At 42.7% G+C, this 16,533-nt stretch overlaps 1 long non-coding RNA gene across 1 annotated transcript in view; it reads right to left on the bottom strand.

Moving 5' to 3' along the window:
- The window catches only part of LOC131252013 (uncharacterized), a 29,878-nt gene extending 14,538 nt beyond the window's left edge, over positions 1 to 15,340 (bottom strand). Inside the window, exon 1 of the long non-coding RNA XR_009174099.1 lies at positions 15,254 to 15,340. This is a non-coding gene — a long non-coding RNA (uncharacterized LOC131252013). The remainder of the gene's footprint in view (positions 1 to 15,253) is intronic.
- Between the last annotated feature and the right edge of the window lie 1,193 nt (positions 15,341 to 16,533).

Raw genomic sequence — 16,533 nt, 5'->3', positions numbered from 1 at the left:
TGATCGGGATGGTGTGGATGAAAATAATACATCACGGTGGGGTACCCCTGCACCTTCTCACGGTGTCCAGCATCGTCCAAAGCATTGGACGGTGTGGATCAAATTACATAAATCATGGTGGTCTCACGCAGCTTACTGACGTAAATAGCAGCTACCAGCTGCGTGAGGTACACTAGTCAATCAAATCAAGGACGCTGTGCACACAGCACATATACGGTGGGTCCCACCGTCCCAAACAATGGACGGTGGATGAGGTGAATCCGTCAAGTGGGTCCACATGTGCGTGGCCCACCATCCAATCATGCTAACACTTGTGTTTTCCTCTGTCCAGGTGATGGACGGTTAGATGGAACATACATCCTAGTGAGGTCCACGCCAGCATGGATAAAACACTATATCACCATGGTGTTCTTGCTGTTGCTGGATAGATGGTCCAGCAGCATCCCCTCTGCTTGGATGGTGGAAGGAACGCATACAGCAGGTGGGGCCCACATCAAGCGAGAGAGAGAGAGAGAGAGAGAGAGAGAGAGAGAGAGAGAACGGTGACCCCGCCACTATGGGTCCCTCTTTGATATAAATCGTACATCAAGATGGGTCCCACCACATATGGGCTCTCAAATCACAAAATCAATGGTAGAAAATCATAAAATCACCTACCTTAGGATCTTCTTCTTCATTTTTCCACCAACGCGTTGTAGAGCTTCAAGGGAACAAGATTCAATGGTTGAGATCGATTTTAGAGGTTGGGATTGGGTGATAGGAAGGTGGGCCACACATGGCTTCTCCATGGAAGCCATGGACGATTCTTCTCTTGGGGTTGCTTGGGAGAATGAGAGAGAGAATGAGAGAGAGAGTGAGATGATGGGAGAGGAGTGATGGGAGAGAGGGATGGTGAGTGATGGGTAGGTGTACTTGGTTGTAAGAGAGTGTTGACTTTAGGGGAGGGGTGGTTGTACTTGGAGATGAGGTGTGAGGTGATGGGAGTACTTTGATTGATTGATGGATTGATGTGACATTTCGTAAAGATTCTTTCAGAATTGCAACGTGCGGCGTTTCCTCGAACCGAACGCGGGCCTACATCTCCTAGCCTGGGTATCGCCTCGGCGAGACGTCGGAACCGCGACGACGGCGCGGTTGCACTGGTACAAGTATCGGGTCGAGCCGACTCTGGAATACGAGATACGACTCAGGGTCTCGCGCAACTGCCGATAAAAGGTCACGGGTCGCCAGAATTCGACCGGAAAGACCGCGGAAGCCTACGAAACGGTACGAGTTAGGACACAGGTCTTACAAATCTCACATCTTAGCCGTCCAATCTTCATCATCCTCATCAAGATCGAAGCTAAGGAGCTTAGGAGTCTAAGGAACCAAAGAAGGAAGACAATAAGTGGGTGATTTTATTATTTGAATTGTGATTTGAGGGCCCACATATGTGGGACCCACTTGATGTATGCATTGTATGGAGAGGCCCGTAGTGGTGGGGTCCCTCCACCATCCGATCTCTCTCTCTCTCCTTCTTTTTATTCTTGATGATGATGATGATTATATGGCCCACTTGATTCACGCAATCCACGAGATGGACCCCACCTTGAAAGCTGATTGGCCGGTGTACAGCAACACCAAGTTCTGGTGGGCCACGCATGAGGGACCCACCTGATATCGAATATGGGTTGGTTGGGTACCTCACACCAGTTACATAGCTGATGTATTAACACCACTGAGAGCTCAGTGGATCCCATTGCTGGCTAACGTCAGCAAGTTTCGTGGAACCAACATGATGTATGTGCTTTAAGCCCATGCCGTACATCCTTGGCGTGGGGTCCACCTTGATGATGCCTTCCATCCAGACGTCCGTCCGCTGGACGTCCAGGACGTCTGGATGATGTGGAAATACAAATATCAACTTCGTTGTAGCTGGGGTGGGCCACACGTGTGGACCCACCCTTGATGTATTAGTTTTTTTTTATGATCTCCGAGCTTGGGACCCACGTGGGGGTTACATGATGTATATGGCTTTATCCACACCGTCCAGATGGGTCACACACGATATATGTGTTGTATCCATGCTGCCTAGCAGCAGCGTGGACCCGATACACGTGTGGACTCCACCATGATGTGCAAATCGTGGGGCCCACCTCTGATGTATTTGAAGCAATCCCATTCCACCTAGACGTGGAATCTCTCCCACATGTGGGACCACCTTTATGAATGTTTTGTACCCAGCGTCCAATCCATCCACGTGGGGCCTGCCTTGAAGGTGTATGGGTCATCCACACCGTCCATTGTTCTGGACGGTAGGGACCCACCTGACGTGTGAATGATCCAGAAATCTGGTGGGCCACATGTGTGGACGCAACAGATGGATGTATTTCAAACCGTCCATCCGTGCACTGGACGGCCTGTGGACGCTGGACGTTCCTGGTTGTGCAGTATATTATATATATATGATATATACACACATACATATGTGTATCGTATCGTAGGTGGGCCACACCACGTGGGACCCACCCACGTATGTTATTCCAGCCGTCCACCTAGACGCTGGTGTGTGGGCCCCCCTTATTCACGTGTTGTGTGTGCACACCGTCCATTTGACGGTGCTGTGCAGACCCACGTGATGTGTGTTATCTGCACTGTCCATCTGACGGTGCTGTGCAGGCCCACCTTGATGACATGTGTTTTATCCCACGCCGTTCATCTGTATATCCAAACCGTTCATCTGATTTGGCCAGTAGCTGTGGACCCCACACTGATATAGTATTTTATCCTCACCGTCCATCTGTGGACGATGGGATGGAAACAGATTCAAATCTTAGGTGGAGGACACCACGTGTGGCCCTCGTTGATATATCATCCCTGCCGTCCAGATAGGCTGGACGGTGGGTACGTGTAATGTAGGCCTGGCTCCCACCTGCCACGTGTGGGGCCAGCCATGATATATGTATCATTCACACCGTCCATTATCGGGATGGTGGAGACCTCCTTAATGTATGTCTTACATACTCCCTCGTCCATCAGCTCAGGGCGTAGGCCCACCCCCACACGTTTGGCACGTGTGGGGGTGGGACCCACCTTGATGTATATGTTTTATATCCACACTGTCCGTCCGGTGTGCGTGAGACCCACCTTGATATATGTTTTGTATTCCAGCCGTAGGTTCTTCCTGGACGGGCGATACCCACCTTGATATATGATATCATCCACACCGTCCATTCATTTGATGAGCTCATCTTGGGCTAACAATGAAGTAGATTCAAATCTCTGGTGGGCCACGTACATGGACACCACCATGATGTATTTATTTCATCCACACCATCCAGATTGTGCTGGACGGTGGCGGACAATGTTTGGACGGTGCGGGACATATTTGGACGGTATAGATTTACATGGATAATGTTTGGACGGTACTGATTTACCTGGACAATGTTTGGACAGTGCTGATCATCATTAGTGGGCCTTGTGCTCCATAGAATGATAGTGTACAGTGATATACATGATGCACTGCCACTATTGAAATAATTTTAGATGTAATCCAAGTTCTCACCCACATCATAGTGGGACCCACCGTGATATATATGTTGTATATTCACATCGTCCATTCATGTGGCCCCCACATAATCAATGTGTTGTATCTACTCCGTCCATCCATTTTGACATAGGCCACACCTTGATGTATTTATTGTATCCACATCGTCCATCCCTGGACGTGGGGCCCACCTAGGCGATGTATCTGCCGCACCATCTAGTATGGGATAGTGGGCCTACCATGATGTACGTGTTTTATTGATGCGGCCTACTTGTTGTATTTATGGCACATATGTTGAGGCCCATTGTTATGTATTTGTGGCCCGTTTGGTGTGGCCCATTGGTGTGGCTCGTGGATGCGGCCCGCTTGATGTAATGCGGCCTATTGCAATATATTTTTTTTCGGCCCATGTGATAAGGCCCATTGAGACGTATTCTTCGGCCCATGGTTGTGGCCCATGTGATGTATTCAAGGCCTATGGTGATGTATATTAGGCCCGTGTATTTGGCCCATCGTGATGTACATTAGGCCCTTGTGTGAGACCGTAAGTCCACTGTACGTTTGGCCTTATGTGGGCCACTCCTTGGGAGCAATGTTAGTTAAATGTCCACATTAATAGGCAATGATGGTTAGACATCCTCATTATGACCTTCCCTTAGGCCTTGTTAGGCCCATTCTCATCATTCTCTTAGTGGGTTAACCCAAATAAGTGGGCCCCATTCGCATTAGACGGATGACTCCATACCATCGGCTTTGATATAACCACTGTCGAGGGTCGATCTTTATATTATGGTTTGATCGACCGTTCATATATGGATCTCGCCGTGTATATTGACCGGTTAGCGATCGAGGCCGATTATTGTGACCGATTGCCAATTGCGATTATCGAAGCCGATTATCGATCGATTCCGATTGTCGTGGCCGATTGCCGATTCTGATTGTCGTGGCCGATTGACCGATTAGCGATTGAGGTCGATTATCATGACCGATTGTCGATTCTGATTATCGAAGCCGATTATCGATCGATTCTAATTGTCGTGGTCAATTGTCGATTCTGATTATCGTGGCCGATTGACCGATTAGCGATCGAGGCTGATTATCATTATTGATTGCCGATTCCGATTATCGAGGCTGATTATCGATCGATTCTGATTGTCGTGGCCGATTGCCAATTCTAATTGTCGTGGCCAATTGACCGATTAGTGATCGAGGCCGATTATCATGACCGATTGCCGATTCCGATTATAGATCGATTCCGATTATCGTGGCTGATTTCTGATTTTGATTATCGAGGTTGATTATCGATTGATCTCGATTGTCGTGGCCAATTGCCGATTCTGATTATTGAGGCCGATTATCGATTTCGATTTCGATTATCGAGGCCAATTTTATAGGTCGATTCCGATTGTCAAAGCCGATTCCAAGTGTCGATTCTGATTGTTGAGGCCGATTTCGATTATCGAGACCGATTTTGATTACCGAGGCTGATTATCAAGACCTATGTGATGTATATGCGGCCCGTATTTGAGGCCCATTGTGATGTGTATTCAGCCCATGTTTAAGGCCCAATTTGATGTATATGAGGCCTAGGTGATGAGGCCTATCGTGATGCATTTAAGGGCCAGGCGATGGAGCCCATTGTGATGTATGTTAGACCCATGTGAAAGGCTTATCGTGATGTGTATTAAGCTCTTGAGTGAGGCCCATGGTATTGTATATCAGGCCCTTTGTGAGACCATGAGTCCATTATATGTTAGGCTCTATGTGGGTCACCCCTTGGGGGCAATGTTAGTTAAATGTCCACATTGTCGAAGCCGATTGTTGATACTGATTATTGAGGCCGGTTATTGATACCGATTATGAGTATGTGACAGCATAGCATCATGATACATGCCCATACGCATCATCTGCATGTTTGTTATGAGATGTGATTGACCATTGCATATGTCATAGGGCAACTTGTTCATGGGGCTCCCTGATAGGCGGAGTTGCCCCACATGAGCGCATGGTATGTGCAGGATCAATGCATGATTGGACTGTGTGACTCATGCATCTCGCATTTGTGTGACATGACCACCATACGCCCTAGCGGCATCAGGGCCGTAGCCTCCACAGGTATTTCGTAGATGGCCAAATGGGACACCGAAAATCTGTTCTACATGGGGTGCTATAGATATCCCTTGGTGAAAGTCTCTAAACCCTCTTGATTTTAGAGGTTTCTCCAACGTGTAGACCGAGTGGATGCATGAGCTCATGAGGGTCGTATACCGTTAGGCCGCTTCTCCCATTGTGTCGTGGTCGGTTGGAAGGGGGTACGGCCTTACCTGCCCGAGAGGAGGGGGCAATGCTAGGCCGAGTCTGACCAGCTCGAGGAATGGGTCCACTATCGATGAGTCGGGCCCGATATTGGTAGGCGGATAGTGAGGTCTCTTCCACTCACCTTGTTGCGCTCGATGGGGCGGCAATCTGGTTTAGAGTGTAATAGATTCCAGTTATTTCCCAAAGAGGAACTGTACTGATATGTGGACTTATCGAGTAGGAGTTGCATACTTATTCATTCATTTATTCACTATCCACTCGAGTTAGTGGTGCGCAACTAATTGTTGTATACCTTCGTAATGGCAAGAATTTTGGTTGGGTGCGCAACCAACCTGAGATTAGGAGTCTATTACATTGAGTCTGGCTATCCAAATTTAGGTATGAGACTGGTTTGGATAAAAGTCCTTTGTGATGAACCCCATAGCCTGCGATACTACGTATTATCATCCCGACTTTACTCCACCTTGGTCATTTCATTCGCACCGCATATTGCATTGTATCATCAACATCTGATATTTGGCTTATTGTCTCCACATTGTATAGTTGATCTGCATTGCTTCATGAGTATATGATATTGTTTTTATTATATTTTTGCATCGCATAGCCTAGATAAGGCTGATCCTCCTTATGGGTCTATCAGCTTGTTTTCGCATTACTCCGATATCGTTTGATTTGTGATCTTGCCAGTATTTCTGATATTTTATGGTTCATGGACTCATCGCATATGATATTGTATGCTACTACCCCACATCTATATGGAATAGATATGGATATGGGGTAATAGCATAATTTTTATGAATTTATGTGTGCTATTCAGGAGGAGTAAGTAAGGAGGAGTTTTGCATACTTTATGATGATGTGTGCTAGTTGATGATAACTGGTACATGATTCTTTAACCAGGCTGTAACTGGTTTTCTTTTATAATTGCATGGTTCTTTATTGAGCATGTGACGCTACTCTTTCTCTTATTTTTAATGGAGTATGTTTTGTCACAACTTTGACAAAGGGGGAGATTGTAAGTGCAATGGTTATTTATTACCTTGATTGTCAAAATTTGTAGTGCCAAAACCACAATCTGTGTCTTGTGTAGCATACTGATATATCTGTTCAAGGAAATGCATCACATGTACAAGGACAATATTTCAAGTCAAGAACAATGATCTACTTCAAGTAATGCAAGGTCAAGTACATTGTTCTCTTCTCTAAAGCTTCAGAATTTTAAAGCTACGAGATCATGTTCAAGACTCAAGGTGAAGTACAACTCAAGAACTACAAGTTCAAGGTTTCAAAAATCTCAAGTTCAAGCTTCATCATGTTGCAAGAACTCAAGCTTCATGAACTTCAAAGATCATCCAACATCTGAAGAAAAAGAAGGTTCAATGTTCATACTTCACATTTAAGGTATGCATGACCTTAGATTGACATTAGGGTAGGTCATTTTGTATACATAATTCAAATCAAATCATTTTATAAGTGTTTGGTCTGTTCTTATACTAGTCCTGGACTCTGTTCGACTAGTCCTAAAACTGGCTCGACCAGTCCAAGAAATTTCAAGACCAGTCATAAGTTGTTGCAAATTTTTAAAATTTTTTAGTTGATCTACGACCAGTCCTGGAGTCTGCTCAACCGGTCGTGTGAACAATGTCGACTCGTTTAAGACCAGTCCAACAACTACGACTCAAACTCCAGCAAAGAATTTTGGTGTCTCATGACCAATCGTGGGTAAGTCACGACCAGTCGTGAAGTGCCTACAACCAGTCGTGAAATGGTTTTATCCGATCGCGCTCAAAATTTCAAAATGTTGTTGGTCCTTGTAACGCCCTGAAATTCGGGGATCGAGCATAACTCAGCTCCCGAGTTCCAAAACATCACTTATGCAACATATTTAATGATGAATGTATGTTGACTGTATTAGTGCATAAAACATGGAATAGATTAAGCCAAAACACAGATATGATTCAGGGATAAGTGAATAAAGCAAGCGGAAGACTTATAGTAAAATGTGTACAAGTGTAAATCCCTGAATTACATATACAACCAGATCGTGTAAAAGTGTTATTTAACAAAATTATAAGTATCAAATTACATCATTTCAGTCCCCAAAATATCCCAGGAATCCGGCGCATCAGACCGAGGCTCGCTAGAACCCGTCAAAAACTGCATATAGGAGAAAGCGGCCTCATCATCATACTCCTGCTCTGCCTCGGGCGTCGCATCCACATCTGCAACATCGGGGCCTAAGAGAGTCCGGTGGGTGTGTAACACCGCCCGAAGCGTGGGAGTGAGTGATCAACTCAGTGGAACAATAAGGCACTGGTTAACATGTTATCAGTTCAATCAAACAGTAATGATAAAGCAGAACACTTAAATAAATCCTAAGTACTCTTGTTAATGCAAGTATGAATGCGGTATGATGCGTGCCCTCACGCGTACACCCTCAGCGTCTTCATCTTACGTTACGCATGACATCGCCTCAAAGTGCGCCACATCTACAAAGTACATGCAAATGCGGTGCATGGATATGATTACCAAGTTGTTATTAGTCCATTTCACACAACAGGATTGGGAAGCTAAGATACCTTCCTCATATCACCATCCAAACAGTGATCCATACTAGGGTCGTCAATCCTAGATATCTCATACGATCATATATTTGAGGTCGTAGCAAAGGGCTCGTCACCAATCAATGTACGCCTTTCATGCCCTTACTATCACAGATCGGCTCGTCACCTCCTTGCGGTATCCAGGTATGCTCGAGGTCACTACAAAGGGCTCGTCACCAATCAATATAGGCCGACAGCACGAATATAGTGTCTCATACCACCATAATCGGCTCACGAGTTAAGTTGCTCACTGGTCACTACGGGGAGGCTCGTCACCCCAGCGTAGGCCGACAACTCGACCACGGTGTCCCATACCACCATGTCCGGCTCATGAGTCTTAGCGGATCAGGTACCATGGTTATTAGGATTTCACTGGTAAGTTCGGTACCCTAGATTCAAGCAGTAGCGTCCATACATGGTTAACATACATCGGACAATCGGGTTATTTGACGAACTCGACTAGCACGAGCACACGTTGAGTTGAACGACATAGAGTGCGCAAACACTCCGCGTGGCCAAACCACTGCCGCCAACTCTAATGCGGCTCGGGTTCGTCTAATACGTCCTACGTGGCGAAAGCAATCTCAACCACGATTCATAGGGTCAATTACCGATTTCCTGGACTAAGGCATAGTCCCAAACATCCTACACTACGACAGATATTCATATGGAATGTAAAGCGGTAATAGATCAACAGCTCAAATCATGGTACATACACATCTGAAGAATATCAACTTAACATAAATGTAAGCATAGGAGATGCTTGAATTTAAATAACTTGGAATGTAACTGCATAAAGGAAAACATGCGCATCAATAGGAGTATTGAGAATCACTTCTCAACGCCCACAATTAGTGTAATCAGTTACACTTAGATCATTCATGCATTTCTACAAACACTTAGCATACAAGGAACAACATATATAGCGTATGTTGGAATACATGCACTTAGACAATTCCTTTTACCAAGGAGTTGTCATACCTGCATCTAGCATACATACATGACAAATAATCATGGCAAACACAAGTGCGTATTTTATACGTATACGGTACTTTATAAATACACTTAGAATACACAAATCTCAATATAGCACATGCATATCAGGAAAGCGATGTAAACATAACATTTGACATGTGAAATCTCATCCATAACAAGAATAAATCACTAACTGGGATTGAAAGCCTTGAAAACCATAACCTATACACTTAAAGTCCGCACCTTAAGCGAAGAAAGAACCGCCGAACTGATTTAGACGAGTTGTCTTCGTCAACGGCGCTAGAAGACCCTAAAATAAAGATAGAAATGAGATACAACAACACCAAGTCTAATCTAAGCTCTAACACAGGTTAGGGTTAGGTTAACTTACCCCAAAAGAACTCAGAATTGTCAGAGGAACGATTCAAAATAAAGGTTCAAAGGTGAAGAAGAACAAGGAAGAATCAAGATGATTCACCAACCAATCTCTCTCACTAACTCTCTCTTTTCCACTCTCTTTCCAAGCTAGGGTTAGAGAAAATTCGTATGGAAATGAGAGCTAGGGTTTAAGGTCTATATATAGGCCTTAAAATGATGGAAATAACCCCAGGGTCAAGGTATACTTAGGTTATAACCAAAGCACGCCTTTCTCGATCCAACGAAGCACTTCTGGTGGGCCTATAACCACGAAAGGTCAAACTTAAGCTCATTGACCATGGATCTAGGTCAGGCTGAGTTTTCGTACCGACCGGCTCTTCAGATCAGCCGTGGCGGACCACACTCAATTCAACGGTCACGGAAACTCGATCAGGTCCACAAGCACTAGGATATGCCTGGGCCAACTATCCTGATCAGAGGGTGAAATTGGGTCAGAATCCAACGGTCAGAATGCTTAAAATCGTCGCGCAACCGACACGACTCAGATTTCAATAAAAGCTTAATAAATTCCAACCGTTCTCACACTCTTCACTCCGAGCTCAACCAAATCGACCCAGAACATCAGATCGACTTGATTTTCGAGGTGAAGATCAAGCCCAACTCGGTGACCGCAACAGCCTAAGATCATCGCTATCGGACTTTCGACGCGCGGTCTAGGTCCGATCCAGATCTTCCAAAAATTCCCCAGAACAACTGGATTTAGCGATGGATCCCAGATTTCAGAGTAACGTAGCGCTCACTAATCTACACGTTTAGAGCCATACAAATACAATTTAAAGTGATTGATGTGAATTTCACAAGCAATCGAGTAAAGCGCTAATTACCCCAAAACAACTACTTAAGGAAAGATAAGCACAAAAAATTCCAAGGTCGTTACAGTCCTACGACCAGTCGTAGTATCCATAAGACTAATCGTAGATTTCATTTCTGCAACTATAAATAGAGCATGATTTTCAGAGTTTGATATTCAATTAAAGTAAAATCAAGGCATTACTCTGAGAGATAAGTTTGTGTTCTTTTTAATCTATATTATGCATATTTAATATTCTCTTTTGTTAGCTTTTTATATTTGATTCTGTTTCTGCATTCTAATCTAATTTGAAAGAGGAATTGTGATATTCCACTTCTTGGAATCAAAATCAAATAGAGCTAGCCCAACTTGATTTAATTTAAAATTAATTAGAACTTAGAACCATTTCAAAGTGAGTATTGGACATTGAACTTCTATTCTGATTTGGATCTTTCGGGCTGCTACAAAAGGAGAAATCTAGGTATTTTACATTTGTGTAAATCTTCTATGTTTTTGGTTTCTTTGAGATTAAGCCAGAAAAATCTCTAAGTGTTGGTTATTTGAGGAGAGCCAGAAAACTCAGAGTGTGGGGTTTTTGAATTGTGTAAGCCCATTTGAAAGATACAATTGTGAGGGTTTTAGGTGAACCTGAGAAAAACTTATTTTCATAGTGAATGCTAATATCCATTGTGTGAGGATATTAGGAGTGGAGTAGCAAGCTGTGTGGCTATTGTTTAACAGTTAGTGAACACACAAGCGAACCACTATAATTCTTTATGTCTTGTGATTTGAATGTTTGTTTATTATATCTTTTATCATTCAAAGTTTGTGGGATGTATGTGTGGATGTGAATGTTGTAATATTTACATTTTAAGCATTGTAGTGAATGTTGTAATAGTTTAGACTTTCATTCTTGCTATTTACTTTTTATTCCTCTTCAGTTTGATATATTAATACTTAAATCGTTCTAGTAAGGTTGTCCTGCCATAAACTCTTGGTTTTTATGGTGCAAGGTTGTCCTTAGAACAACATTTGTATCAACCTCTCAAGACTAGAATTTTGAGGTTGCTTTACATTTCCGTACTATGATTTATTTAAAGTGTTATCTTTCCTTTATTCATTTAAATTCCACTGTTAAAGTTTTAATTTGGCATAATCCTATTCACCAGCCCTCCCCCCAAGACATATAGCTTGGCCTTTTCAAAAAAGCCTCTTAATTCTTTCATCAGGTACTATCTTTCTATCACTTGTCCTTTATTTCTGTTGTCTCATGTGCATTGCATACTTATATCTTTTATATTGAGGACAATGTAGATTTTAGGTTGGGGATGAAGATTAGGTTACCTAATCAGTATTTTCTTGGTCTTGAGCAAAAATTGTGAAAAATTTTAAATTTTTTTCTGAAAATTTTTGTGAATTCGAAGTGATTTTGATGGTCATCTTTGATTTAGACGTATAAGATACGTAATATTGGTAATTTATAACTCTTGGATTCAGTTATCTGTTAGATTTCACAGTTAAGTCAAATTGTTAATCCATAATTAGAAGTTTTAAACATTGTTAAGTCATGATTTCACATGTCACACCTAGCTTATACATTAGGACTTCAGTTCGATATTGAATTGTTAACCTGCTAGTCACTAGACATGGAAGGAGCCAACCTGGGGAATTTGTCCATCATATTCAAAGAAAAACAATAATACCTAGCTAAAAAACAGTTGTCTTTAAAAAGGGTTGGGCGAATGGTCTTCACCATAGGTTTGTTCCATATAGGTGAGGGTTCGATTCCCCTTATTGGCTTTACCTTTAAAAGGTTGACATAGCGTGAAGGCTATCGATGGAAAAATCAAAAGTTGGAAGAATGAAAAGTTGAACTGTAAGGCAAGTTTTGGTTTAGGTTATGGTTATCTTGAATGCTCTTGTGATTATCAATGTTATCATGAAAATAAATAATGGAACCTTTGATTGTGATAAGTTTAGGTTTCACTGCATACCCATGGAACTCAATGTTTAGAATTTTTCTGATCGATGGATTAATACTTTGAACTTGATTATAAAGTTTACCGTGCGCTTGAGTCCAGGAGAAAGTAATGCCCAACATTGATGTATCTTGAAATTTTATGATCTAGATTGCTTTTCAAAAAACCGCTTGAGTTTATAAAACTTTATCCTGTAATTCCTAAATTATTTTTCGCATACTTTGCTCGAGACTACCAAAATGTTGGTTGGGAATTGTGTTGAGGGTTAAATATTATATATTAGACTCCAGTTATTACCTAAATTTAAGAACATGATATTGTTTAACGGCCTATTTTAATCGTGTTTTTGTTGCAAGGTGAATTTAAAGAGCTTGGACTTAAAAGGGTATTAAAAGCATGGATTTAATGCTCTAAAATCACCAAGACAAGGGACGGATTCTAGGAGATCGAGATCAAAGAATTTACACGCCAGAGATCCGAGAAAATCAAGTCATTCACATTAAAGAGGCCTGAAAATCGTCTAGAATGCAAGATCATAGGGTCCCCACCATCCGTTCGACTCGAAACTTTATATCTTGCCTGAGGACCATAAATTAACTGTACACATCAAATTTCAGCCATTGGATCCTTGTGGAAGTGGCCCAACGGACAGATGAGCCACCAAATCTCTGATTTGGGGCCTGTCTGATATCTAGATATGCTTCAAATTTGGCTTCAACCCTTCAAATTAGATGGGAAGGCAGATGGACGGAGAGGATTTCTCATAAACGTCACGATGGACCCCACGTGGGGATCAGCGTGCATGGTGCATAAGCGCACCGGCCGTGCACCATTATACTCAAAGTCAGTTGGTGCATGCTGACCAACTACTTCCTCAAAAATTCAGAAAAATGCCAGTGCCGGACGTCTTCTGATTGGGTTTTGATAGTGGGCCCCACCCATAATCCAAACGGATGATCCAGACCGTCTATATGCTCCATAGTGAGGGGCATGACCCTCGCCATAGTGGCCTTTTGGCCCCTTAAGTACGTATACACGTGGATCGCCAGAAAATGTAAGATGGACGGTGAATTGATTTTATACAGTGGACCGCACCAAAACTCAACAAAAATTACTCCTTTCCAATTGAAATTTCGCTAGGAATCCAATGAATTGGGTAGATTTCACCAAAAACATCACTATGGGGACCACCGAACACGTCAGTGCAGGTCCGTTCGTACCATACGCATGTCCGATTTTTTCAGACGTTGCGGGGAGTTGTGGGCCACTGTTTGTTGTCGGATGAGTGATCCAAACCGTTCAGAACCCTTTTAGGGGGTTTTTACCCCAACCCTGGAGTCCAAATTGATTTCTTAGACATCTATGGGCGGAGAACTCGGTCCAAACGCAAGTTGGTGGGTTTCTTGCGTCCTTGCCGCGTAAATACGAATTCCACTGATCTCCAGCCCTCTAAACCGCCCCTAGGATCTATAAAAGAGAGAGAGAGAGAGGACATGGGAAGGCCATTCTTGGACGTGAGCAGCCGTGGAGGCAATCCATGGAGCGTGGGCCTACTTCAAAGAGTTTTTTTTTTCCTTCTTTTCTTTATTTCTTGTTTGTTTATTTTATATTCTTTTAAGAGATTTGGTTTAATCATGTCCGTGATTGGCTAAACCTCTTAGCTAGGGCTAAGAGGTGAAGCTTGTAGTGTAATGAGAGATTTTTTATTTATGCCTTTTGATTCATGTCTATTTTGAACTGATTTTGATCCTAGTTTGATTATAAGGAATGCCTTTAGTTTTTAATGGTTTGTTGTGACTTAAATTACAATAAATCTGCGATAGCTTTGAACATATTCTTTTCATTATTATGATTATGAAGTTAGGAGGCCCTGTTGTTCACCATCATCTCCTGGGCATGATTGGATGATGGAACCCTTCCTAATGTTCATACCTCTCTGAGATGGATGTGGATTGGTTAGATTCTGTTATTTGCTTTGTCTCATTGGCATGGCTTTGTGTTGGAATCAAGTCTAATTCTCATACCTCTTCTCCATTAATGACTGGATCAAATGAAGTTCAGATTGGTTTTTAATGAAATATTTTCCAACTAGATGAAGATAGGACTCTGATTGTAGTTGTATTCGTGAATCAAGCATAGATCTCCTTGATCTCTATAAGTGGATCCTTGGTACCCTAGTTTCCCACCTTTGAATTTTTCAAATTTTAGTTAATTAAATCCACAATTATTCCCTTAATTTTCCCTAGTTTAGATTACATCTTTGCCTAGCTCTAGTTCAAGTTACTTTCATATTGCGTACAAGGTTCAGTCCCTGTGGTTTCGACCTCGGTCTTACCGAGATTAGTACTACATCACAGCCCTATACTTGGGGCGTGAACAAATTGAGAAGTGTGGAGATAAGAAAATAGACTAGTAAAGCAAGATGGGTCATCTGAAGACACTTCATGGCACATGTAAGGGTAGCCTGATGAAGATAAAATCAATAGACGAGTGAGATCCTACTGGTCCCTTTGCATGTTTTTTTTTTTTTTTTTTTTTTTAATTGAAATTTTTTCCTCTATGTAAAAAATCCTCATCCAAAAAGGCATAAAAGAAGTTTATGTCAAGGAAAGTGCATGAATACCAGGTCGAGAGCACAAGCGAATCCGCCAGCGACTTAAACAAACTTGTCCTGTATGTGAAGAGGATCCCCCTTAAGTGCCAAAACATTTTAGATGCCATTGGTTTTGATGGTATCCAGAGCATGGTCAATCTTCTCCACTGGCACGTTTGTGCAAGTCAAATGTATCATTGTTTCTACACAAATCTGCAAGACAAGAGAATTTAAAAAGGGGGGAGAAATGAAAAGGGTTTGGCGGGAGAGGGTGTTGGGTCTAGCGGCTATATTTTGAAAAGGGGAAAGAAATGAAAAGCGTTTTAGGGTTTATATATAAAATACTGAGTCGATCCGAGTCAAGCCAAGCTGGGGTTAGCTCGAACTCATTTTCGACTCGGATCGAACTCAATTTCGAGTCGAGTTGAGTTGAGCTTTTTTAGACCGAGTCCAGCAAGTTGACCGAGCTGGCTCGGTTCATGTACACCCCTAGGTGCACTAGCATTAAGTAACCGAGTCTTTTCTTTTGAAGATAGATCGAAGAGCCAGATGTGCCAACGTGCCACACATGGCACATGTGTGAGATCTGGACCATTCATCGGGTGGTAGGTACAATGAACATCATATTTTCCAAAAATCTGGCTAGTTATTTTCAAGTGGGCCAGCAATTAAAAAAAAAAAAAACAATTTAGACATAAAGATAACCAGTAAATATATTCAGTGGACCATGATGGCGACCGGTAAATGCACGGACTCGGTTTCCAAGGTCTCGGTACCAGTCGGTGCTGTGGGCCCCACCATGATGTATGTTTTTTTCTCCGCGCTGGACGCGGATTGCGTCCTACTCCCGCCCGTCTCCAGCAGCTTTGAGTGGCTACCGTGATGTATGGGTCTTATCCACACCGTCCATCCATTTTTTTCCTTATCATTTTAGGGTGTAATACCAAAATAGAGGCAGATCCAAGGCTCAAGTGGACTACACAATGGGGATTAAACTCTTACCGTTGAAAATTTATTGGGGGTTACAGAAGTTTTGGATGGAGCTGATATTTGTGTTTTCTCTTCATCCAAGTCTACGTAACTTTATGAATAGGTTAGATGGCAGATAAACATCACGTTGGGCGCTAGAAAGGTTTCAACGGTGAGAATTATTATCACCGCTGCTTCCTGTGGTGTGGTCCGTTTGAGAGTTGGATGTGGATTATTTTTGTCCTATCCCCTAAAATTATACGAAAACAATGAATGGACGGTGTAGATAAGACACATACATCACGGTAACAAGTCAAAGCTGCTGCCCATTCCCAGCTGGA

This window comes from Magnolia sinica, chromosome 7 (assembly GCF_029962835.1).
Source record: "Magnolia sinica isolate HGM2019 chromosome 7, MsV1, whole genome shotgun sequence".
NCBI lineage: Eukaryota > Viridiplantae > Streptophyta > Magnoliopsida > Magnoliales > Magnoliaceae > Magnolia > Magnolia sinica.
The sequence above is the reverse complement of the archived record's forward strand: the minus strand, read 5'-3'. Positions and strand labels throughout refer to the sequence as shown.